This window comes from Mauremys reevesii, linkage group 1, assembly GCF_016161935.1.
Source record: "Mauremys reevesii isolate NIE-2019 linkage group 1, ASM1616193v1, whole genome shotgun sequence".
Lineage (NCBI taxonomy): Eukaryota > Metazoa > Chordata > Testudines > Geoemydidae > Mauremys > Mauremys reevesii.
This window is the reverse complement of record NC_052623.1, coordinates 74,840,562-74,865,136: the sequence shown is the minus strand read 5'-3', so window position 1 is coordinate 74,865,136 and position 24,575 is coordinate 74,840,562. Positions and strand designations below refer to the sequence as shown.

General features: G+C 40.3%; 1 long non-coding RNA gene across 1 annotated transcript in view; it reads left to right on the top strand.

Annotated features, from left to right (window-relative positions):
- LOC120384986 overlaps window positions 1–24,575 on the top strand; it is a 55,584-nt gene that overhangs the window by 4,117 nt on the left and 26,892 nt on the right. The window lies entirely within an intron of this gene.

The following is a 24,575-nucleotide window of genomic DNA, read 5'->3' as shown; positions in this document are numbered from 1 at the left end:
ATTCTCAGCTGCCCATTTCTGGAGCAACATAAAGCCGCAGAGGACATCTTAAATTATGCCGCTGGGTGTTAGGTCTGTCAGAAACTTTACACCAGTGGAGAATCAGGTACGATGGAGTTGCACTCTGACACACTTCCTCCCCTCACCTCCCCTTCCATGTCCTGTCCCTTTATACTGGGGGCCAGGGTTTATAGCACTGGAGGTTTATGGCATCTAAAACTTCATCCTGGTGGAGATTCCCACTAAACAGGGGGAACATTCCCATGGCCATCTCTGGCCACTTAAGATTCACTTTGTGAAGTTGGAAGACTGGAGAAATTGGCCCTAATTATTATAGTCGCACCCCATGCACAAACTATCTTTCAGCTTCTTACCATCGCCTATTGGTTAATTTTCCACGTATAGTCCCTCCTCTGCCACACCAGGTGAATTAGCCTACTGTAGAAGGGTGGACTCACCATTGGCATACCCCATGGCATAGCTGGCTCTCCTTTTCTAGTGCCCCTTGCCAACAGTCACTCCAGTCCCAAGATGGTCTGCCTCTTCTCATGACTTGGCTGTCCAACTGAGTCACATTTTAGTCCCACTCCTTCTAGGGTAACAGAAAGTTCAACAAAACAAATGTCTGATCCCTCTGGCCAGTCTACTGCCCTTAGTTCTGGGCCCCTGGTTCATACACCCTTCTCTCAGGCTCTTAATCATCCTTTTCCTCTTCTCAGGGGCTTTATGCCACCTTACCAGTAGCTGGCAGGGCAACCCAAGGTCACCCTCTACACTGGGCTCCAGTTCAGGGAATCCTAGGACAGGCAGTCAAAGTTAACTCTGCCAGATCATTTGCTGCCACCTCCCTGGTCTTCTTGTTACCAAACCTGTCAAAGTTTCTACCACAGCCTCACTACATTTATGATTCTTTTAGGGCTGGAAATCACACTCCCTCCCCCCGCCAAAATCTCTCATAAATCCCAAAACAAAAACATAAATTTAACCCTCCTGTAAGCCTCCTCAGTTTGGCCTTTCATCCCTCTCTCTGTCTCTCAGTTGAACACCTCCCAGAACTATCTCCTGGGCAGTCCAGATCCTCTCCTTATCAGGGCTCACCACAGGAGCTTACTCCAGTCCTGTGGCTGCTTTATGCTTCTCCTGGCCTCTCACGAGGCTTTATTACTCAGGAGAGGACACAAGGGCCAACTCTCCTGCTAAGTTTCCTCCTTGACCCTTCTAGTCTCTGTAGACCCAGAGAGGGACCCCAGCATTTTCTCTTCCTTCTTCTGTTTTATGGCAAACTAGACCCACTTGCTGAGTCAATAACCATACAGCACGGGACACCATTCACTGCTCTACAGCCAAAATGCTTCTGAAATAAATGTAGTCTAACTTTACTAATTCGGGGTCACTGAGAACGAAAATGATGCTTAAAATTGTTGATTGGCTCTAGTTTTCAACATATGCTATTGGGTCAGTATATATGACCCTTGACTTGGGAACAGCGGAGGATAAGTGAGTTATAAAGGGAAGGGATCTCAATTTAAACCAGAAATGACTAAAATACATCTTTGACTGGATCTATGAATAAATCTATGACTGGGTTTGGACAGTACTTGCTTTTTAGGCAAAACAATGAATGATGCAATCTGAAGCTGGTATTGCGTCATACATGATATGAATTGCATCATGTTATTCCTAGAAGTCATGGATGATGCAATCATAACGAAGCTTATATCACTCTGCTGAACAAATTGCCCTATATCAGCTCTAGAAATCATACAGTGTCGTGCTCTCTTATTTGTCAGTGTTTGATTTTGCAAAGGGACACATTTCTGTTTAGCCAAAGTGAGCAGAGATGCCTCGTACTTGTGTGAACAGTGCAGATAACTTCTGCTATGTTTGTGGTGAAGTGACTTTTGCATCACAAAAGCGCAGTATAACCACTATGGTTCAGAAAGCCTATCACCTTTCTTTTGGCTGCAAAATTGGAGAGCAGGACAAGAGGTGGGCCCCACACATATGCTGCAACACTTGTGCAACAAATCTTTGCCAGTGGTTGAACAGGAAAAGGAAATCTATGCCTTTTGCAGTGCCAATGATTTGGAGAGAGCCAACAGATCATACCAGCAATTGTTACTTCTGCATGGTGACTCCAGTTGGGAAAGGTGTGTCAAAGAAGTAAAAGTGGACTGTGCATTATCCAAACATTCCATCAGCTATACGCCCAGTACACCACGGAGAAGGACTGCCGGTTCCTGATGCACCAGAATCATTCTCACTTGAGTCAGACGAGGAAGAGGAAGAAGATGAAACTTCTGGTCCTGAACCATCAATGTCACAGGACCCACATTTTCTCCCATTCTCCTCCTCTGAACCACACCTCATAACACAAGGTGAACTGAATGACCTTGTCAGGGATTTGGAACTACCCAAGAGTAAGGCAGAGCTGTTGGGCTCCAGACTACAGCAGTGGAATCTCTTGGCAGGTGATGTTAGGGTTTTCATGTTCCGTGACCGTCAAAAGGATCTTGTCCCATTCTTCTTCATGGAAGGTGATCTTGTAGCCTGCAACAACATCGATGGTGTGATGGCAGCCCTCAACATCGTTCACGATCCAGATGAGTGGAGACTGTTCATTGATTCATCGAAGATGAGTCTTAAAGCATAATGGCAATTATGCATAATTATGCATAATGCATAAAGTCATTACTGCATAATGGCAATGTTTTGCCATCAATTCCAGTTGGTCATGCAGTCCATATGAAGGAAACCTATGACAACATGAAACAACTTTTGAGGTGCATAAACTATGACCAACATCAATGGCAGCTTTGTGGCAATTTGAAGGTTGTTGCTCTCTTGCTTGGTCTGCAGACTGGATACACAAAGTACTGCTGTTTTCGCTGCGAATGGGATAGTCGTGCAAGAGATTCCCACTACATCAAGAAAGATTGGCCACTCCAACAGTCATTGGAGCCTGGGAGGAAAAGTGTTCAGCATCCACCACTTGTTGAATCAAGGAAGATTTTGTTACCACCCTTACATATCAAGCTGGGTCTGATGAAGAACTTTGTCAAGGCCATTGGCAAAACAGAAGACGCTTTCAAGTACCTCCATGGAAAATTTCCAAGGTTAAGTGAAGCTAAGATAAAGGAAGGTGTCTTTGTTGGTCCTCAGATTCGTGAACTTCTTCGAGATGATGCTTTTGACCATGCACTGCGTGGCAAGGAAAAGACGGCATGGAAAGCCTTCCAGTTAGTGGCAATACATTTTCTCGGAAACAACAAGGCAGACAACTACAGGTTGTTGGTGGAAAACCTCCTCAAGGCATACAAAAGCCTTGGTTGCAACATGTCACTAAAGATACATTTTTTGCACTCTCATAATAAATTTTAGTTATATAACCCTTTTGCTGATTTTTAAAGTGTTACATAAACAGGACAGGTGAAATATTATCATGTAAAGCAACCATAAACACATGAAAAGACCTAGGTTTACAATTTATGATTAAAACTCTACTATCTACACAATATACATAGACATAAAATGTAAAAACTTAAAATCTTAGAAACAGTAGCCAATCAGTTGTTTTAATTGTCATATTTGAATTCAGCACATCAAAATACATAATAAATAGCACATTTTATCTCTGAAGCAGACGACTTCTCAAAAATTGTAGACCAGTGTAATTCAACGTTTTTCATCTTTCCTAGCTTTTTTAAAGGCGTGCATTATTACTTTTTGTATGGAAACCTATTTTCCTGATACTCTTACTAGGTTTTTCAGTGAAAATGGGTATATTTTAAGTCCTTTATGTTCTTCACATAAATATCCTTTTTTGATGGTAAGTTCTTTGCACTCCCAAAGGAGATGATCAGCTGTTTCCTGGACCTTGCACATTCAGCATAATGCATCTTTATGTTTGTTTATTAAAAGCAAATGACTATTTAAGCCACAATGGGCAGTTTAAATTCTAAATAGAGCCACTTCACTCTCTATCTCAGTGCCTTAGAATATATCATGTCCATATGCCTTGGAATAAATATATTTTCATCTCCTGGGTAAATTTCATAGAGATTTTCCCTACTTTTCTTCTCTCCATATTTCCTGCCATTCCTCTCACAACTCATTTTTAATTAGATTTTTAAACTTAAGTTTACCCAAAGGAATGTCTAAATTAATTTGCTCATGCTTGAAAACAGTATTCACCATTTTTTCTGCCAGCTCATTGCCCACTATTCTTATATGTGCGGGGATCAATGCTATTACTATGATTACACCCAACAGCGTCAATGCAGTTGTTATCAGTAATATTTCATTAAGTATATCATTTCTGCTTCCTGAAGCACAATTTCTAATAGCCAGTAGTCCTGATAAGGAATCAGACAGGATGACCACTGGGCGTATATCTATGACCCAATTTAATGCCAGCATTATTCCTGCCAGTTCAATTATCAAAACAGCTACAATTTTTTTATGGCCTTACAGGTTTCTTAATTCCAAGCAAAGGAACAGAGACACAGTTCCCATTCTTCCTCTTTCCATCTGTCAGGAAGTTCCAGAAATAATTTTCTAAGTTGGTTCTGCTTTTATACTTATCTTTATTATTTTCAATATGATCCTTCCAAGAGAGCTTGCTATAAATATAACACCTAAAATATGAAGCTGTTAACTATGCTTATTTGCTGTCCATATAGATCCAACTTAATTTCCTTGTAGTGAATATAATTCCTTTAGTTTTGTCTATTGAGAATTTCAAACCCTGCATGTGTCCCCATTGTGCAGCCTTCCTTAATGCTTCATTTATTCATTTAACAGCTATTGCAGGGTTTCTGGTTTGGGCCCATATGGCACAGTCATCAGCAAACAGAGTGATGCCTATTCTTACATTCATCTCTTTTGGAAGATCATTTATCATAATGTTGAATAAGGTAGGACTGATGACACTCCCCTGTAGAGTGCCATTTGTAAGTGTACATATACCGAGGTAGGCTTTCCTTACTCTGAACTACATAGTTCTTTTACTTAAGAAATCCCTTATCCATCTATCCATTCTCACTTTTATATCCATGGTAGTCACCTTATGACATATCATAACCTTTTTAAATATCCAGAAAAGTTACTATAATACATTATTTAGTTCTTATACTATTATGTGCTTCTAGTTCTATTCTAACAATACGGTCAACCACACTCCTTCCCCTCCTAAACTGACTCTGTGCACTAAGTATGAAAACAATCTTTCAGTTACCATTTTTTTCCATGGTGTCATGAGGTCTGCTCCACTCATTGTTAAGGCGCCTCTTTGTGACTGCTCTGGGGATTTGCTCACAACTGATTTGATGTTTCCTTTTGTGGCTTCTCCTCCCTCTTAATCCAGTTGATTATTTGGCAGCCTCTCTCACCCTGCACGAACTGCAGCACTTCCTCTTTGTGGCTTGGCCCTCAAACCAGTTCATTATAGTTTCCCCCCTTTGGGGTATCAAAGTCTCTGTAAATAAACCACCTCAGACAGTTTCCAAAGTCCACTTTCCTGTCCTTTGCACACCCCCAGTGGCTGTTAGTGGAACCCAGGCCCACCCTCTACACTCTAAAGCCCCTACAATCAGCAGCTAAGATAGGTCCATGTGGCATCACCTTTGCTGCCATTTCCCCTAGGCTTCTATTTACTCCTTTCTCTCAACCCCAACTCTCTCTCTCTCTCCCTGAAGTGCCTTTTCGCTTTTCACTCTGTGCTTTTATACAAGCCCCTCCTCTTCCTGCCCAAATAGGCTGGATATACTGGCTTAACTGAACCTGAAGCCTACACCTCACCTCAGCCCATCCTGAAAAGTAGCCCCTTTATAGCCATTTTAACCCCTTCAGTGGCGGTGTGGGGTAAACACTCCATCACACATGGAGTAACCCAAATGAGCTGTAAGGACAATTGGCCTGTATGCGTCTGGTCCTGATTGCAGTTTGCCTGGTTTTCTTACTGGAACAATAACTGTATGCTTCCAGTCTGTTGGCAAACTCATCTTTTCCACACATGCTATTGTACAATTTTAGTATCATCCTCAGTATTCTTTCAGCTAGGTGTTAAAGCATTTCAAAGCTTTTACGATCTTTGCCTGGAACAGAATTTTTGCTGTTTATATTAGCTTTGAGAAGTCCCCTCATACAAAAGTTTTTATTTAAAATAGATATTGAAGAAGGGGAAGGATGATGAGGAAACTCATAATTTTATTCAATGAATTGTCTTTTCCTCTCATGAATCTCTGCACTTGATTGAAATATTTCTGCCAGAGTTTTCACTTTGGAGCATCTTACTCCATGGCTTTCGACAATGAATCCTGGGATTTTACTGTTTTTACTTCATATACCATTTGTTTTCCTAACATTAACTTTTCTCTGATATATTGGTATCTTTATTAATTTTTCCACAGTATTTTCTCCAGCTTTCTCTTTTTGTCCTTTTTAATAGTCTTTTATAGTTCTTGTGTCTTACTTCTTTTATGATTCATTAAGTCCTCATTATTCATTGTATATTTTGCTTTTTTATATGCATTATTTCTGTCTTAAACTGCCATTTCACAATCCTTATTCTACTATATTATTCTATATTTTCTATCTTTAGGATGAGTCAGAATCCTAGATATAGCTATGTTTGCTGCCTTTAACATTTCCTTATACATTGTTCATTTATATATTCAAACACATTTGTTTCTAAAGAGATCCCAATTAGATGTTTTCAGATTCCAAGTAGGGAGACAATCATTTTCTTCAATATTATCCTTTCCTTGACATATAATGAGAGTTGGGAAGTAGTCAATACCCAATCCCTCCTCTTTATAGATTCCCCAGCTACATGTCCTTGCTATGTGGCTTGTTGCAATTCCCAGGTCTAAAGAAGAGAAACTTCCATCAGCTGCATTAAACATAGGTAGGTGCTTCCCCACTCAAATTTCTAAGATATTTTCATCAATGAATTGCTCCAGACATGTTCCATTATCATTTTTCCTACTTCCTCACAACCTGTTGTGGCTGTTTAGATCGCCACATATAATATACAGAGTTGTGGCCTCTGTATTTATCTGTTTCAGTTATTTGGCCTTTAATTTTCTGCATGGATTGCACAGGTTATATATTCTTAGTGATGTGGAATTATTTTGCATTAAAATTAATAACATGTTACACACTTTTAGGTCTTTTCACCTCTACTTCAAAATAATTTAGCTTCTCCTTAATGAAGGTACATACATCCTACCCCTTTCTAGGTCACTATACTAGATATACATCACATCCAACAATTCTATAGTGTAGGTTCCTGTAGATGAGTGGACTCACACCTGTGGTAACTTCTGGGAATTAGCTCGGTTCCAGCTCCAGAGTGCCCTCTGCAGGCCGGTGATCTGCCTTTCCTCTGGCCTCCATGTCCCTCCCTGGACCCTGGTGACCTTTTAAATGGAGTGCTACCCCCTGGAAGTCTCCCACCAATCTGGGTCTCCCCTCCCTGGGGAACCCCCAACCCACTATCCCCACTTTGCCTCAGTTTTGGCTACTGCCCGGTCTCCATCTAGCTCCCACGCCCTGGGGCAGACTGCAGTATCAGCCACTCATCATAGGCAAAGGAGTTTGGACCTGCTGCCTTTGCCTACCCCTGGACTGCCCTCTGCAACTCCCAGTACCTCTTGGCCTTATGCTAGGCCACAGCCTGGGGCTTTCCAGGGAGGAACTCCCCAGCCCTGCTCCACTCAGGTACTCTGTGTCTAACTCACTGCAGCCAGGCCCATCTCTTTCTGTAAACAGAGAGAAACTCAGAGCTCCTGGCTCCCAGCCTCTTTATACAGGCCAGCTGTGGCCTGATTGGGGTGTGGCCCAGCTGCAGCCACTTCCCCCAATCAGCCCAGCCTTTTAGAGCTGCTTTCTCCAACCACAGCCTTCCCCCTGGGCTGTTCCAAGCCCGGAAGGACAGGAGCAGGGGACCACCCTGCTACTGTTCCCTATTAGCCATGTGGAACAGGGCCTTCTCAATCCTGCTTCTGTCTCTGTCTACAAACCACACAGAGACACTTGTGCTGGTTTAAACCCTGTGCATTTATTTATAATTGAGTCTCACCACCTTCACAGAATATCTAGTGCCTTTACAAGCAGGGGGAGAGCAATCTCTCTCTCCCTCTCTGATTTCCCCCTTTTCACTTCCTTCCTGAGCCTATTTGTGGGCTCTGGGTAATGGCTTAATTAGCCTTTCTGCCCTGCCCCACCCACAAATTAGGCATAGGTCTGCCTCATCACCTCCAATCTGCTATGCCTGATTGGCTTTGCTGTGAACAGAGTGCTGACTCTGGATTTCCTACCTAGCACTCTCTCACACCAGGTCTTTTGAATGCATATAACATCAGGTTTAGTTTTCATATGAACAATATTTTTCTTTAAATCCTCACCACCAGCAACATACCCTTTGCTTAGGCATCATTCTATAGCTAGGCTGCTAACACGGAAATACTTTTCAGCTGCTTTAACTATAATTCTCAATTTCTGTTTTTTTTCCCCCATCTGAGATGAGCAATTTATTGCTTCAGTCATAAACCCTTTGAACCTTTCTGTCTCAGTAGACATTATGTTATTTGTTATCCCCATCATAACATACCTTTCCACTATTTTGTTGCTTTGTTATTTCTTTCCCCTTACTGAGCTTCCTTTCTTCCTCCCCTTTTTTCTTTGATGTCTCCTAACAGCTTCCACATATAGTATGTTATTAGTGATCTTAGGTTTTTTTGTATTTCCCTAGCTTACTTTGCCACAGTATGTTCCCTGAATGCTGAACTATGGTTTTGTCCATAGCGGCTACACTTTCATTTTGTCCCTTGCACACAATTTTCATATGAATGTTCTTCTCCACACTTACTGAACCTCATTTTCCCTTTACAATTTTTTTCCCACATGTCCAAACCTTCGGCACCCTTATCATCTCCAATGGGGAGAGATGTATGGATTAATCCAGAAAATCTACCACCCTACTATCAGTTTTCCTAGAAGAGACCCTCTTTTACGTGTGACTAGGATGGCTGTTGAGCACCCTCCTTCTAATCTATGCTTCCTTTCTTTCTAGTCACCACCCAGCTCCTTCCACAGATGGCTTTGTATTTAATTAGCCCTGGCTGAGTTTAAGCCAGGTAGCATAACTGGCCTCTTTAGCTGTAGCTAATACTTTTAGGATCATTGTGTGATATCACACCTACTTACATTACATTCATACTGACTTGCCAATAGGTGACTTGTCAGCATTTACATCACCTCTGTATTTGGCTCAATCCCTCTGTATTTTTGAATAGTGCTAATAGGTGTCAGTAATTAAAATGATCATAATAATGTATATGTGTTATCCAGGTAAATACCTCTCTGTAACAGAACAAGTGAAGTATTTCTGCAGTATGTAACTAGATGCTGTACAAGTGAACTATAATGCCACAATGCCATTGGTGGCAGTAAGGAAAGGTTGACTCAGAGTATGTCTATGCTGCAATTAGAAACTAGCTGACTCGGGATCATGGGGCTCAGGCTAAGGGACTGTTTAATTGCAGTGTACATTTGTACTCAGACTGGAGCCCAGGGTCTAGGACCTTGCGAGGCAAGAGGGTTCCAGAGTTTGGGCTGCAGCCTGACCAGAATGTCTACACCACAATTAAACAGCTCCTTAGCCCAATCCCAAGTCAGCTGGCATGGTCCAGCTTTAGGTGTCTAACTGTAGTGTAGACACTCAAAGGCCACAAGAAAGAGGAAATAAACATTTTTCTTCCAGACTAAACAGAACTGGAAAGACCAAACACCTTAAGCTGTGTTACTATGGGCCAGATGCTTGGGCCTGTTGCCATTTCTCTGTGCTGTTTCAGCAATACCAGGGGCAGAAAGCCAGCACAGGTTGTAATGTCTATAATGTAAACATGGCCAGGAGGAAATGGGAATAGCCAGATGCCATTGTTATTCTGTGACATCCAGTTGCTGTACCAGACCCAGAGCCAGCTGATAGCTGTTGTAAATTACAGAAGGGTTTGGCAGGGTGTAGAACCTGCCTCAAAGACAGGGAGCTGCAAAAGGCTTCCTGTAACTTTGCCCTGCTGAGGACTGAGTCCTGTGTCTCCTTCATTCTAGTCTCTAGCAGATTGGTAAGGTACAACAGAATCTGACAATAGTGCAACCATTTTTGAAGCAGGAATTGTTGACTTGTGGTCATTTTAATGACCATGTCTTTACATTGCATTAGTTAAAAGCAGAGAGCATAAGAGGAGAAGCAGATCTTTTGTCACAACGTGCCCTGTTGTCTCAGAGCACTGCAGCGGGAATTCATTTGGAAAAGTCCACTATCATAGAAATACCCCTTGCTATTCAGATACTATGGCAATGGGCTACAATTTAAAGGCCTTGCTAGTCCTCCATTATAATAGGTGGGTTTGCATGCAGAAGAAAATCCACTAATGAAATTCTTCCTAAAGCAAAACTGCTTCTGCATTAACTAGTATATAGTTGACGGGGGTTTCACCATTTCACTGAATGGAAGAAGTGGGTGGTGGGCAACCTGCGGCTCTCAGGCCACATGAGGTCCATCAGGGTAATCTGATTCCAGGCTGTGACACATTTTGCTGACATTGACCATCTACAGCAGGGATCGGCTGGCATGTGGACCTTTGGCATGTGGCTCACCAGGGAAAGCAGGTTCGGCCGATCGCGGCTCCCACTGGCTGCCGTCCACCGCTCCAGGCCAATGGGGGCTGCGGGAAGCAGCCTGGGCCGAGGGATGTGCTAGCTGCCACTTCCCACAGCCCCCATTGGCCAGGAGTGGCAAACTGCAGCCAGTGGGAGCCGCGATCGGCCGAACCTGTGGATGTGGCAGGTAAACAATCTGGCCCAGCTTGCCATGGTACTTACCTTGGTGGACCATGTGCTAAAGGTTGCCGATCCCTGGTCTACAGGCATGGCCCCCCGCAGCTCCCAGGGGCCGCTGTTTGCTGTTCCCGGCTAATGGGAGCTGCAGGAAGTGGCAGCCAGCACATTCCTGCAGCCTGTGGCTTCCCACAGCTCCCATTGGCCAGGAACAGTGAACCGTGGCCACTGGGAACTGCAGGGGGCCATACCTGCGGACAGTCAAGGTCAGCAAAATGTCTCACAGCCCACAATCAGATTACTCTGATGGGCCACATGCACCCTGCGGGCAGCAGTTGCCCAACACTGCCCTAAGCCCTCCAGATCCCTCCTTCTCTCCCTCCCAAGGGATCGCCTGGAAGCAATATCAACCTGCAGGAGCAATAGCAACCTGTGCTTACACTGCCTCTCTGCCCCTGCAATTCTTTGTATGATTTGGCACTCATTTAAATTAGGGGAAAGTTTGTATCACTCAAGTGATGGAGCAATGGAATATGAACAGCTTCATTTTGATTATTTAAAATATATATGTAATAATTAGTGAGTGTATTTTCTTCTCATGCCTATCAATCTTCATACCTTTCCAGACAACTCTCAATCCTGACAGTAACTTTCCTGTTGCATCAGTCCCTGACTTTCTCAGGCAGAAGCTGTCAGTCACAGAGAATTGTATGATACCGTGTAGTGGATTTTTTGTTTGAAGTGCACAAATAGATTATGTTGATGTTTATACACAGTGCAGCATTCTCAGAACAAGAGATTTCTTATGCACATTTTAACATGTCTTGTTAAAGTGCATAATCCTGCAGAAGGTTGTAGTTGCACTAGGAGATTTCCCTTTGGATAGATGAATTGAACTGGCTAATACTATCCAGTCTAGATAATACTTCGTCCTGCCATGAGGCAGGGGACTGGACTAGATGGCCTCTCAAGGTCCCTTCCAGTTCTATGATTCCATGATACTACTAATAGCATTTATATTTTAGCAGTTCACTAGAAAATCCTTTAATGATCAGAAAAACAGAATATGGGGACATGAAAGAACTAGGGATACATTTTCAGTTATGTTCTTGAAGAAGTGGGGCAAGTGGCTCTCAGGTAATTCAGATATTTTACCTTATTCTTTGTAATTCTGGACCATGTTGCAATTTGAAAGAATAAACCAATTAATGGGATTTATTAAAAAAGGACATGCAAGCAAATATTACAAGTTAATGAATATGTCCCTAAGATTAAAACTACTATAACTTCACTACACTAATTAACACTGAAAAGATATAATGATCAAGGTGAGGTCATAATTGAAACTGAATCAATAGATCAATGACTTAAAATGATGTTGGTTTAGATCACCAATTCATTAAATCATCAAATGAATACAGCAAGTATTCAAATCATGAGATTGATAGGACACATAATGTCTTTTTATTAATCTTGCATCAGGAGATTGTTTTATGTTAGTCTATCTTGCCCTATCTAAGAGATCCTGTCTCAACAGTGAAATCAATTTGGCAGGTGTAGGGTGTGACTGTCCATTTTGATTTATGATCCTAATGAAGGAAGATCACCCACAGTGGTAAACTTCACTTAGCTAGTCTTAAGGAAGCATAGAAGCCAAACTGGTTTCTTTATCCCATGACCTCAATGCTACTCAATGCTTCCCCCTTAAATCTCACAGTTGTTATTATAGGTAATATGTCAGTTTTAACAACTGACTTCATAACAGAGGCAGTTACTGAATAATGTATACAGCTTCACAATAGAAGCTACAAATAACACTTATTTAGGCAAGGAGACATTATATTGATGAGATTGCAGCTTGGGGTTTAATTTTGAGGAACTATTAATGGAGCCATTTCCCCCCAAAGATATGCACACACCCCCATGTTTAATCCACACATTCCTTCTGTAGTGGAACAATCTCTTTTGGGATAAAAATAGACAACCGAGAAAAAGGGGAGAATAACATACTTATGGTAAAAAAGGAGTTTGAACATCTTCTACTTTGTGGTCTTCTAAATTGGCTTTGGTACCCAATGACTGGAAGTTAGCTAATGTAACGCCAATATTTAAAAAGTGCTCTAGAGGTGATCCCAGCAATTACAGACCGGTAAGTCTAACGTCGGTACCGGGCAAATTAGTCGAAACAATAGTTAAGAATAAAATTGTCAGACACATAAAAAAAACATAAACTGTTGAGCAATAGTCAACATGGTTTCTGTAAAGGGAAATCGTGTCTTACTAATTTATTAGAGTTCTTTGAAGGGGTCAACAAACATGTGGACGGGGGGATCCAGTGGACATAGTATACTTAGGGTATGTCTACACTACCAGATTAGTTCGATTTAACTTAATTCGAATTTGTGGAATCGACCTTACAAAGTCGAATTTGTGTGTCCACACTAAGGACACTAATTCGACTTTGTGAGTCCACACTAATGGGGCAAGCGTCGACATTGGAAGCGGTGCACTGTGGGAAGCTATCCCACAGTTCCCGCAGTCCCCGCTGCCCATTTGAATTCTGGGATTTCCCCACAATGCATGCTGGGGGGAAAAACGTGTCGAGGGTGGTCTTGGGTAACTGTCATCATTCAACGTGCTTTCGGACGTCTCAAGGGAAGATGAAGGAGCTTACTGACTCGCTCAGATCTCAGCAAAACCAATATCCCCATTGTTATTGCAGCTTGCTGTGTGCTCCACAATCTCTGTGAGAGCAAGGGGGAGACCTTTATGGCGGGATGGGAGGTTGAGGCAAATCGCCTGGCTGCTGATTACGCTCAGCCAGACAGCCGTGCAATTAGAAGAGCCCAGCGGGAAGCGATGTGCATCCGGGAGGCTTTGAAAGCTAGGTTCCTCAGGGAGCAGGGTAACCTGTGACTGTTCAGTTTCTTTACAGAGAAGCTGAACCTGCCCCTGCTTCAGTTACTGTTGACTTTCTTCTTTGGTTACATACCCCGTTCACCACGTTTCCCCGCTTCCAACACACGTTTAAAAATAAAGTTAATGGAACATTGTTAATTAACAACGTTTTCTTTATTAATGAATTCGTGTTAAAGGGTTGAAACAGGGATGCAGACTGTGGTGGGTAGGGTGTGCAGTGATGTTAACACCGCTTCTGCACTCGAGGAATGATAGGCTCCTGCTCCTAGAGCGGTCTGCAGTGCCAGACTGGTTGTTTCGACGGAGCCTGCCATCCCTCCTTTTCGGGACTCTGTGTGCGGGGGCTACGTGACCTTGTGGCGGGGGAGGACGGTTACAGATTCCCCTGCTGCGTGGCTCTGTGGTCCGGGACATGGACCGCTGCATAAGTTCTGTAACCGCCCTCCCATGCCACAAAGTCACGTACCCCCCACCCACACAGAACTAAAGAGCCCTCTAGGTCGAACTAATTAGCTTCCTGGTGTGGACGGGTGTATGGTTAAGTCGAATTAACACTGCTAAATTCAACATAAACTCCTAGTGTAGACCAGGCCTTAGATTTCCAGAAAGCCTTTGACAAGGTCCCTCACCAAAGGCTGTTACGTAAATTAAGCTGTCATGGAATAAAAGGGAAGATCCTTTCATGGATTGAGAACTGGTTAAAAGACAGGGAACAAAGGGTAGGAATTAATGGTAAATTCTCAGAATGGAGAGGGGTAACTAGTGGTGTTCCCCAAGGGTCAGTCCTAGGACCAATCCTATTCAATTTATTCATAAATGATCTGGAGAAAGGGGTAAACAGTGAGGTGGCAAAGTTTGCAGATGATACTAAACTACTCAAGATAATTAAGACCAAAGCAGATTGTGAAGAACTTCAAAAAGATCTCAGAAAACTAAGTGATTGGGCAACAAAATGGCAAATGAAATTTAATGTGGATAAATGTAAAGTAATGCACTTTGGAAAAAATAACTCCAACTATACATACAATATGATGGGGGCTAATTTAGCTACATCAAGTCAGGAAAAAGATCTTGGAGTCATCGTGGATAGTTCTCTGAAGATGTCCACGCAGTGTGCAGAGACGGTCAAAAAAGCAAACAGAATGTTAGGAATCATTAAAAAGGGGATAGAGAATAAGACTGAGAATATATTATTGCCCTTATATAAATCCATGGTACGCCCACATCTCGAATACTGTGTACAGATGTGGTCTCCTCACCTCAAAAAAGATATACTGGCACTAGAAAAGGTTCAGAAAAGGGCAACTAAAATGATTAGGGGTTTGGAGAGGGTCCCATATGAGGAAAGATTAAAGAGACTAGGACTCTTCAGCTTGGAAAAGAGGAGACTAAGGGGGGATATGATAGAGGTATATAAAATCATGAGTGATGTGGAGAAAGTGGATAAGGAAAAGTTATTTACTTATTCCCATAATACAAGAACTAGGTGTCACCAAATGAAATTAATAGGCAGCAGGTTTAAAACAAATAAAAGGAAGTTCTTCTTTATGCAGCGCACAGTCAACTTGTGGAATTTCTTACCTGAGGAGGTTGTGAAGGCTAGGACTATAATAGCATTTAAAAGAGAACTGGATAAATTCATGGTGGTTAAGTCCATAAATGGCTATTAGCCAGGATGGGTAAGGAATGGTGTCCCTAGCCTCTGTTCGTTAGAGGATGGAGATGGATGGCAGGGGAGAGATCACTTGATCATTGCCTGTTAGGTTCACTCCTTCTGGGGCACCTGGCATTGGCCACTGTCGGTAGACAGATACTGGGCTAGATGGACCTTTGGTCTGACCCGGTACGGCCTTTCTTATGTTCTTATGTTCTCTTGTGATCTTCGGTTCCCACTACGACAGTTATTGGAACCAGGTGATGAATCAGCTTTTTCAGAGTGTTAGATGCTGGCGAAGGTCTCTCGGTAATAGCAGACAAGTCTTTTCCTGCTCATCTTGTGGATGGTCTGCTCAAGGGAATTAAGAGAGTTACATCTCTCATATCTTGCTGGGGGACAAAGAGAGCACAAAACACTTTTGCCTTGTCTTTATTTTCTAAGGGACAGCTCCCATGTACTCTCCTTTAGGCACCATTTTCATAGCTTTGGCACTAAATAAGTGGTCTGCTTTATCTGATTACAGTCACTATAAAACAAAGTTTATACTAGGCCCATTTCACATTTGGGTTATTCACACAGCAACCCCACTGAAATCAATGGAACTGTTTGTGTGAGTAAGGATTGCTTCTGTGCATAAGAATTGTAGGAGTGGCATTGAACAGTATCAAGTTTACTTTGCCATGACTAATCATTCCTTGTACATCCAAAACTCTTGAAGAATTACTGATCTGTTGAAGTTATTGAGAGATTGGATGCACAAGGGATCTAAGATCAGGACCAAAGAAACATACCCTGCCATGTTCCAAATCAGATTGAACTCTGTGGGAATTTTGGTACATGGCCATTATGGTTATACTGCCAACTTGGGCCCAAATCCAGCAAAGTCCATATGTAGCTCCATGGAACTTCAGTGAGCCACTTCATTTTGATGTCAATGCTTATGTGCTTAAGCATGTGTGTCAGTGTTTGCAGCATTGAGGTCTTGATGAGAAAAGCTTTAAGCAGTTCCCATCAGGATAAATTCCATAGGAGTGGCTAAACAACTATTATACACTGCATTTACCTGCCAGGTGCTCATAACTATATCAGTTAAAAATTTCAGCAAAAGAGAGAGAGACTTTTTCTTTTTTAAAGATAATTACATTAAAAAAAAAAAGAAAAGATGGTGGAGTGAGTATTTTTTTTTCCCCCATCGATTGAAAAATGAAAAATGAAAAAAATGGAAACGTTTGTCAAACAACAACAAAATCTATCTTTTTTTTTTTTTTTTTTTATTTTTTTTTTTCCTTTTTTCTTTTTACATATACATTTTTTATTTTGTCCCTTATCATGCTGTGTTTCATTCTCATTCTTCCTCTTTCTCTGATATTAATACTGTATATATATCCTCTGGGCCCTTTTTTAATATCTGCCAAATGTCATTATTTCGCTGCATCCTCAGAATGAGATTAAACAATTATCTTTCTTTTTTTAAATGATTTGAAAATTCAGCTTCCTTAATTAATAACACTTTTAAAGAGAAAATAAAAATTACACACAGTATTCTACTATTCTGCTTTTGCTTTTGTAGTTTAATGTTCAATTCTGCGTTGATACAAACTTGTATTGCTACAAATGGAGCATCCCTTTTACAGGTACATACACTATTAGGAATACATCCAGTGTTTGGCAGCTCCTTGGAAGAGTTCATTCCCCAAGATCCACAAATGGATCTTCCACTTCACATCCAGGAAGAAAAGGGGAATAGGAAGGGAAGGGACTGCCAATTCCATAAGCACATTTACTCATCCCTGGACCTTAAACTCAGCCACCTGTCTGTGGGTATGGGGAGGAGGCTGACTAGGACCATGGCTGAGGGATTGCACATCATTCCCTTCATGCCCCATGAGGAATCTACAAGAAAGCCAATGCTGGAGAATTAGAAAGTTTAAAACCGTATCACCATCCTGGCAAAGGAAATGAAATAACTCCAAGGAGTGAAACAAGAGTTGAATACAGTAGTAGTTCTTAGAACAAACATTGCATTTTGATATTGCTTTGAACGCAATTTCTATTCAGGAGGATCTGAGACAAGCATAAAGACTGTCTTTTTCCATCTGCAGAGTGAGTGTAAGAGGCAGGGTATCATCCTTTGTATCTAATAAGATTTACTTTTGTTGCAAAATGCAATAATGGGCTCTATCTGATCTTCCAGAACAACCAGTGATACTTGGTACATAACAAAGGCAGGCTGAAACCCTGCACACTATCCAGCCAAAAATATCCATGGCCCTTGGGCTGAAGATGTTATCTCTACACCGGCCAGTTTCTCTGGGAAAAGTTAGCTTAGAGTGGGGAAAAGAAAACTGCCAATCCCTACAGCACCATGCAGGGCCGGATTAAGATTTTCAGAGGCCCTAAACACTGAAAAGATTATGGTACCCCCCATATGTAATTCAAAATAAAAACAATACTATAAAAATAAAATTTTATTTTTCAAAATGACACAAAACTTACATGTATGCTGAAATTAAAATAGCTTCTTCTAGATTTTCTGATTATAAAATTCTGGATAAATTCATCAAAGCTGACTCGATGAAGCATGTCCGCTTCCATACACAATAGGGAAAGTGAATCAAGTCTGTCCTGACACATTGTTGTTCTCTGAGAGTTTTTTATTCTTTTCAGCTGAGAAAAAGAAGCAGAGCAGTTAGTAATCATCAATGTTAGAAAAATACGTAGTGTGATCTCTGCATTTGGAAATACACATTGTATTCTGTCTGTCAATATTGTGTCATGAAGATCAATGTGACTGAATTTCATTTTTCCTGTTTCATTAAACTTTGTGTGCATATAACAGTGGAACTGCCATAATTCTCCACTGAGATTCATGTTCAAGTTAACAGGATATGAGTCAAGTAGCTTTTGGGAACCTTGTGAATATTCTTCATCAGATAAATCCATATCATTTAGAAAAGAAAATCCATGGTCAATATGAATACAAACTCTAGTTCTTGCATCTTGTTTGCATTGTTTTCTGCCTCTCGTATAGTTTCTCCCTTTTGTGGTTGGTCTTCAGCTATACTTTCTAATGCATCCACAATCTTTGAGTAGGACTCCAGAATTGCATTTGTTGCCACTGCATGTGCCTCCCAGCGAGTATTAGAAAGAGATTTCAACACATGATCCTTGCCCGTAGGTTTTAAGAACTGCCCATCGATGTGTTGAGGCATGAGCAGGTTCAGTCTCTGACACATCCACACAGCAGCGGGGATACTGAGTCCTTACAATTACCTGACAGTCACGTTGTGGAGGACAGGAGAAATTTAACAGTACTGCTAGAGTGCTCCCTATTTTAGCCTATGTTTTCCTCTCTGTTTACTTTAATTCTACTATACAGTTTGGCAGGTCTTCTTTACTTTTTTTCAAAAAAATCAAATGGTTTGTTCACAAGATGAATTTTGTGAAGTCCTGATCTACCCTGGGACTAGTCCTGACTTTCTGATAATAATGTCTACGGAATGCTATGCAAAACATGTCTTGAGATCAAGGGTCCTTTGTGCTAGTGCTCATAAAACAGATGTGAAAGAAAAAAAAAGAGTTTCAAAACCCTCTTCAGATGAAGGCAGCTAATTATTCCTAACATAAATATATAGGCAACTATGAAATTGCCTGAGCAGAAGATCTCTACTGAAGGTAGTATTCAGACAATTATACTGGTAAAAAAAATAGGTAAAAACTGATGAAGTCATTAAATTTTAAAAAGTTACAAATTATCCTGTAAAGCTTCACTGGCTACAAATTAGCCTTTGCTATAGCCCTCTGCTAACAATCTATAGATCATTTTATTATTCATGAATTTTAGTAATTTCAGGACACCACAGGTCATCTTATGCTCATTTATTTGCTAAACACCTTGTGCTGGTATGCCTTTGCTGAAAAATTGCTACTATTTACTTCCTGTGAGACAAGCAAGCAACAAAGTGGTGAATTTGGCCCCAGACATCCAGTATGCCAGGCAGCATATACATCTTGCTGTCAGTGAAATAAATGAGCCCTTAAATTGGCTGTAAAGCTTTAAGAACTGAAATTTATATGTCTAGTTATCAAACAGAAAGTTCAGAACACCTGCCAATATGAAACGTAATTGTGACAAACTGTTACATTTTACCTTTAACTTTTCAGCTTTAACACCACAGCTTCATTATGAAAATCTCATTTCCATTTCCAACCCCCTGCAAAATAAAGTAAAATAAAATAACTTTATTTTATTTCTATTTGGTGGTATTTCTTTATATATTCTAAATGCTGAGTTACCATTTATACATTGGGTCATATATCAGGTGACGAGAAACATGTCTAATATGGTGAGCAGTCCAAATTTACAGTGTGAAGAAAGACAAACATCCACAAATTTCCAGCAAATGCTTGCTGCATTTAGACATCTGACCTCCTTTATAACGTGTTTAGAAGGCTCTAATGAGAATGCCAACAATGGTGAAAATGAGTATTTGGTACTTTTTAAAAAATTTCATCTCAATGACTCTTACTTACTCCCATTGAACAACAATTATATTTGTTTCTGCATCCCCAAACCCCTAATAAAAGGATGATTTAGTTTTGCAAACACAAATCCAATGCACAAAAAATTATTTACTTTATTTTTGGACAATTTATATACAGAAAATAACAAAAACAATAAACAAACAAAACATTCTACAGTATTCTGCCCTTAACACCCTTCACTGTCAAACTTATTAAATCACTTCTCTTTCCTATATGAACACATGGTTAGTTATTAACCAATGATAAGCAAAACCAATATTTACTGCCTGGATTACATTTCCTGTGATGAACTCAGAGTTAGTTGAGTCTCATGATGCACCCTGGAGAGTTTGGTCAGAGTGAAATCTACATTGCATTGTGGGAGATGAAGTCCTCTGGAAAGTTTGGCCTATAGGAGAGAATGGGACCCAAAGGACAACTCCCATAAGGATATGTTCAACTAAGCAAATGCAATGTTATGTTTTATTGAACTGATTCAAACTGAAACATTCGGGTCATATCAACAAAATGAAATATTTTGTTTCAGGTCAAATGAAACCAAAATGAAATATTTTATTTATATTTTCTCAACAGACTTTTTTTTTAAATCACCAACATTGAGACTTTCCTGCAGAAAATTTTGATTTTGCAGAAACTGTATTTTTTTATCAGAATGATTTTCCAATGGAAAATCCCTGACCAGCTCTCTTAGTTTCTGTTATCCTGAAAAAAACCTTAATAAATACCTTCAAGAGGAAAATAGGAGGAAAAAAGTCTTTACAATATTTTTTTAAGTCAGGGCATGCTATCTAAATGGTTCTCCATCTGAAATTGGATTTAAAAAAATAATAAAAGTTAGTCATCTTTAAAAAAAATCAAATTGACAATGTCTCTGTAAAATGTGCAAATGTAAATATTTAAAAATTGTTACACATTCCACTGAAAGACAAAGACATGATGTAGGGCTGCCCATTAGATTGTTTCTGAAATAATTACTTAGAGCTCAACAAAAGATAGTAATTACTGTTAAACTCCCGTCTTCTTAATAATATATAAAAATATAGAGAATTTGCTGACTCCCGAAATAAAAGAACTTTCACAAGTGTTACATAATGATAATGCAGAAAGAAGTGCAAGGAATACCTATATTTCTTTTTGTAATTTGCATATTTATTTTGATATAAAACATGTCTATGGAAACCGGGATATAAAAATTGCATGTATGCAGCTGAAGAAGTATGCCTGTTAATGGCCCAGTGCACCCATAACTCCCAATGATCTCTTGGGAGTTTGTCCAAGTAAGAAATGCAGAAAACAAAGTGCCACTCTGGAGTACCTCTTTAAATATTGTCCACAATATTGGTTCAGATGATAGTCCCTAGATATACATTCAAAGGCAACTCTTCACACATGGAACTAACTCTTAAATCTCTGGCATTATATCCCTCTTTTTGACCCTCATGGATGTCCCTCTGCTGAAGCTCCACAGACTATAGCAGATGGGGCTGGGGAGGGCCATATCAACCACCTACTGACTCTGCAAACAGTCTGACAGAAAGATAACTTTCCTACAGAGCCCTCTCTGCGCTGTGGAGCTTACCAAGTAGAGCCATCTGCATGGAGCCATGAGTCATGCCCACTAGAATTATGCTGATAAGGGGATGAAGAAAGCCAGACAAGGCTGGGTGGGTTATGGGAATGGGAGAGTAGAAGTGAGTCTCTTTGTGCAGGGCTCTGCCCTGCAATAGTTTCCCCCAAGGTCTATGCAGTTCTCTGGGATTCTGCAACTAAATTTTTGCCTATATTGGAATGGGTAAACTCTGTCTTACTTTTCCCCCTATAGAATGACCTGAAGGAATCTCTGAAGTGAATCTGAACTGTAGCTTTCGTCCCATGGGCTTCTTCTTTGTGTCTGCCACAGTAGGGGGAAATGGTCTATGGTGCAGAATATTCACTCACACCAATATTTGTTTGTGTGTACAGGAAAGCATGTGCAAAATCTGAGAGAAGAATACGGCCTTACATTTGCAGAGTGTGCTTGGCAGAGATTTTTAAAATTGCAGGCTTGATCAAGAAATGCCAGAGTCATATGCACAGCCAGATTCTGCCCTCTATCACCGCAGAATAAATCCAGACTAAAGTTTTTGCAGGACCCAGCCAAACTAGATCAGGGACCAACACTGAGGGGCTGAGTCTGGAATCATCTGTGGCAGTATGAGGAAGTAACTGGCCTCATCTTCATCTTCATCCTCCTCGCGAGGTTGACAAACAGTTCCTAAAGTTGGGAAAAGGGGAATGTGGGTATAATACACTTGTTACAAGTGAGTTGACAATGTTAGATGTTATCTATAAGCATAAAGTTTGATTAAAGTTACTGGAGATTTCCTTTAATCCTTTACCATTTGCTTCTTCTTTCTTCCTCCTCTTACCACCAATCAGAAACGGGAAGTTATTTAATTTATCTATACACTCATTGCCTCTTGAAAGAATGGGTACATTTGTCCTATTGTAAAATTCACACAACTTTAGTGGCCATTAGCATGTTTTAACAATAGCATTACAATAATCAATGCATCCATACTTATCTTCTTTCAGTTTTGCAGCCTGTGAGCAATGGCTACAGTAGTGTTAGGTTTTCCTAGTACCTTATTGTCTGCAACAGTGACATTTCAATTCTGAGAAATAAATAGACAGAAACATATATTTAATAGAGGGAAACATTGCCACTTCCATGTTTTTGCTGTGAAAGTAATTTTTTAGAGGTTTAAAAATGCTTGGGAAAAAAGGACAGAAAGAAACATCGAAGATAAATAATGCATACTGAAGGCACCTCATTCTTCTTCCTGCCATTTGTGTAACACTGCGATTGCCTGATTTAACGGATTGATGACACCTCTTCTCATCTGTATATAAGTGCCTTTAATCTTGCAGTAATATGTATTACATAAACTACAATCAAACACACACACGTATACATTTATAACCTAATGGACTGAAAGAACTCCCTGCACACATTTTATGTAGTCTCACACACACAATCTTTCTGAAACAGGGGCATAACAGACACAAATATCCAATACCATTAATTGACAGGTACATGTAAAATGTTGGAGGACGTTTGGATAAGCATACCATTGTTGAGATAAATGAAGAACAAGGTCAATGAGAGCAAGCTGCCCAATCCATGCCACTGTTAGACTGTTCCCTGAAGAATACTTGAGTGTTTTGTCCAGTTTTAAATGGGTGAGCTGCTTATCCAAACTTCTTTCACCTTAAAATACTGCGAGAACAATTTTTCTAGTATATTCTGGTTTGGGCCATGTGAAAGCAGCTTTTTTCATAGTATTCCCATTTCCAGACACAGGCAAAACTAGAAAGTGCAGATGAGCGCTGAATTGATCAAAACACCAAGAGTGTTCATACAACTTCTTCAAGCCTCACAAAAAAAAAGTTTTGGGAATCTCCAGGTATTAAATCTGTTGTTGGGTTTTTTTCGTTCTTGTTGTTTATTTGTTTGTTTTTGTGCATATGACAAACAATCAAAAATGTACTTATGGGAATATTTGTCAATGTGGCTGTTCTATCAGAAACAAAATAATTTCATTAGGGAGAGAAGAGGGTCTGCCAACCACTCCTAAGTAAAAAGATTAAAAAAAAAACAACAACAACTAGAGAACAAGTTGACAGTGAGGTGACTTTGATATTGGACCCTTTCTACCAAATACCTGGAAATCCTAGTCACAAAGACCAACTTAAAACATTGAGATGTCATAATCTCATAGCACCTAACAGTAATGCCAAGGAAAGGGATCCATACTATTCCTGACAATTGTAATGTTTGTTGAGTCACACTCCTTTGTTTGTATAGGGTATTCTAAAACAACATTTTTTTTAATGACACCAAAGAAAAATCAAAATCTCTTGATGGTTTTGTATGAACAATTTGATTTTCAGACATCAGCATTTTAAAATGAGTGCTTCAAATGTGAGCAAATATCCCCCAAAGCAGCAAAGCTGCTGCTCTAATTTCTTTGTTTCAGTTAGTGAGTGTTTTGAAAACTATAGAGCAAATTCAGCATATAGGAAAGTGAACACAATTTCATTGATTTCAGTTGAGTTGTGCCCACAAGTATACCCTAAGAACCAATATCTACAACAACAGAAGATAGTGATGAACCTCTTCCTTTAGGCTGCAGCTTTTATTTATTAGACCGTTTTGTGTTTCCACAAGAAAAATCATCAGTCCTCACTCATTTCCCTTTGATTGCTGTTTAAACTGTAGTATAAACTATTCATTTTTCTGTGCATACACTTTGCTATCATATCAATAACCAAGAAGGCAAGAAACAAGATGGTTAATTCAGTCTTTTCCCACATTTTTTACTTAAGATCTCTCGAGGTTTTCTGTCCTTGCTGCTGCTGTTTTTTTATTATTATTATTATTTGTCATTGTTGTGTATTGTGTATGTGTGTGTGTGCATGCGTGCTAGTGGGGGTCTCAAAAAAGGAGGTGGTAGTGGAAATCCAGCTACATAGCTCTTAAGAAGCAGATTCATTAATCACGGTCAGGGTTTGCAGACACAGCAATAAAAATCTAATTTAAACTTCAAAAAGGAATTGAATCTTTCTA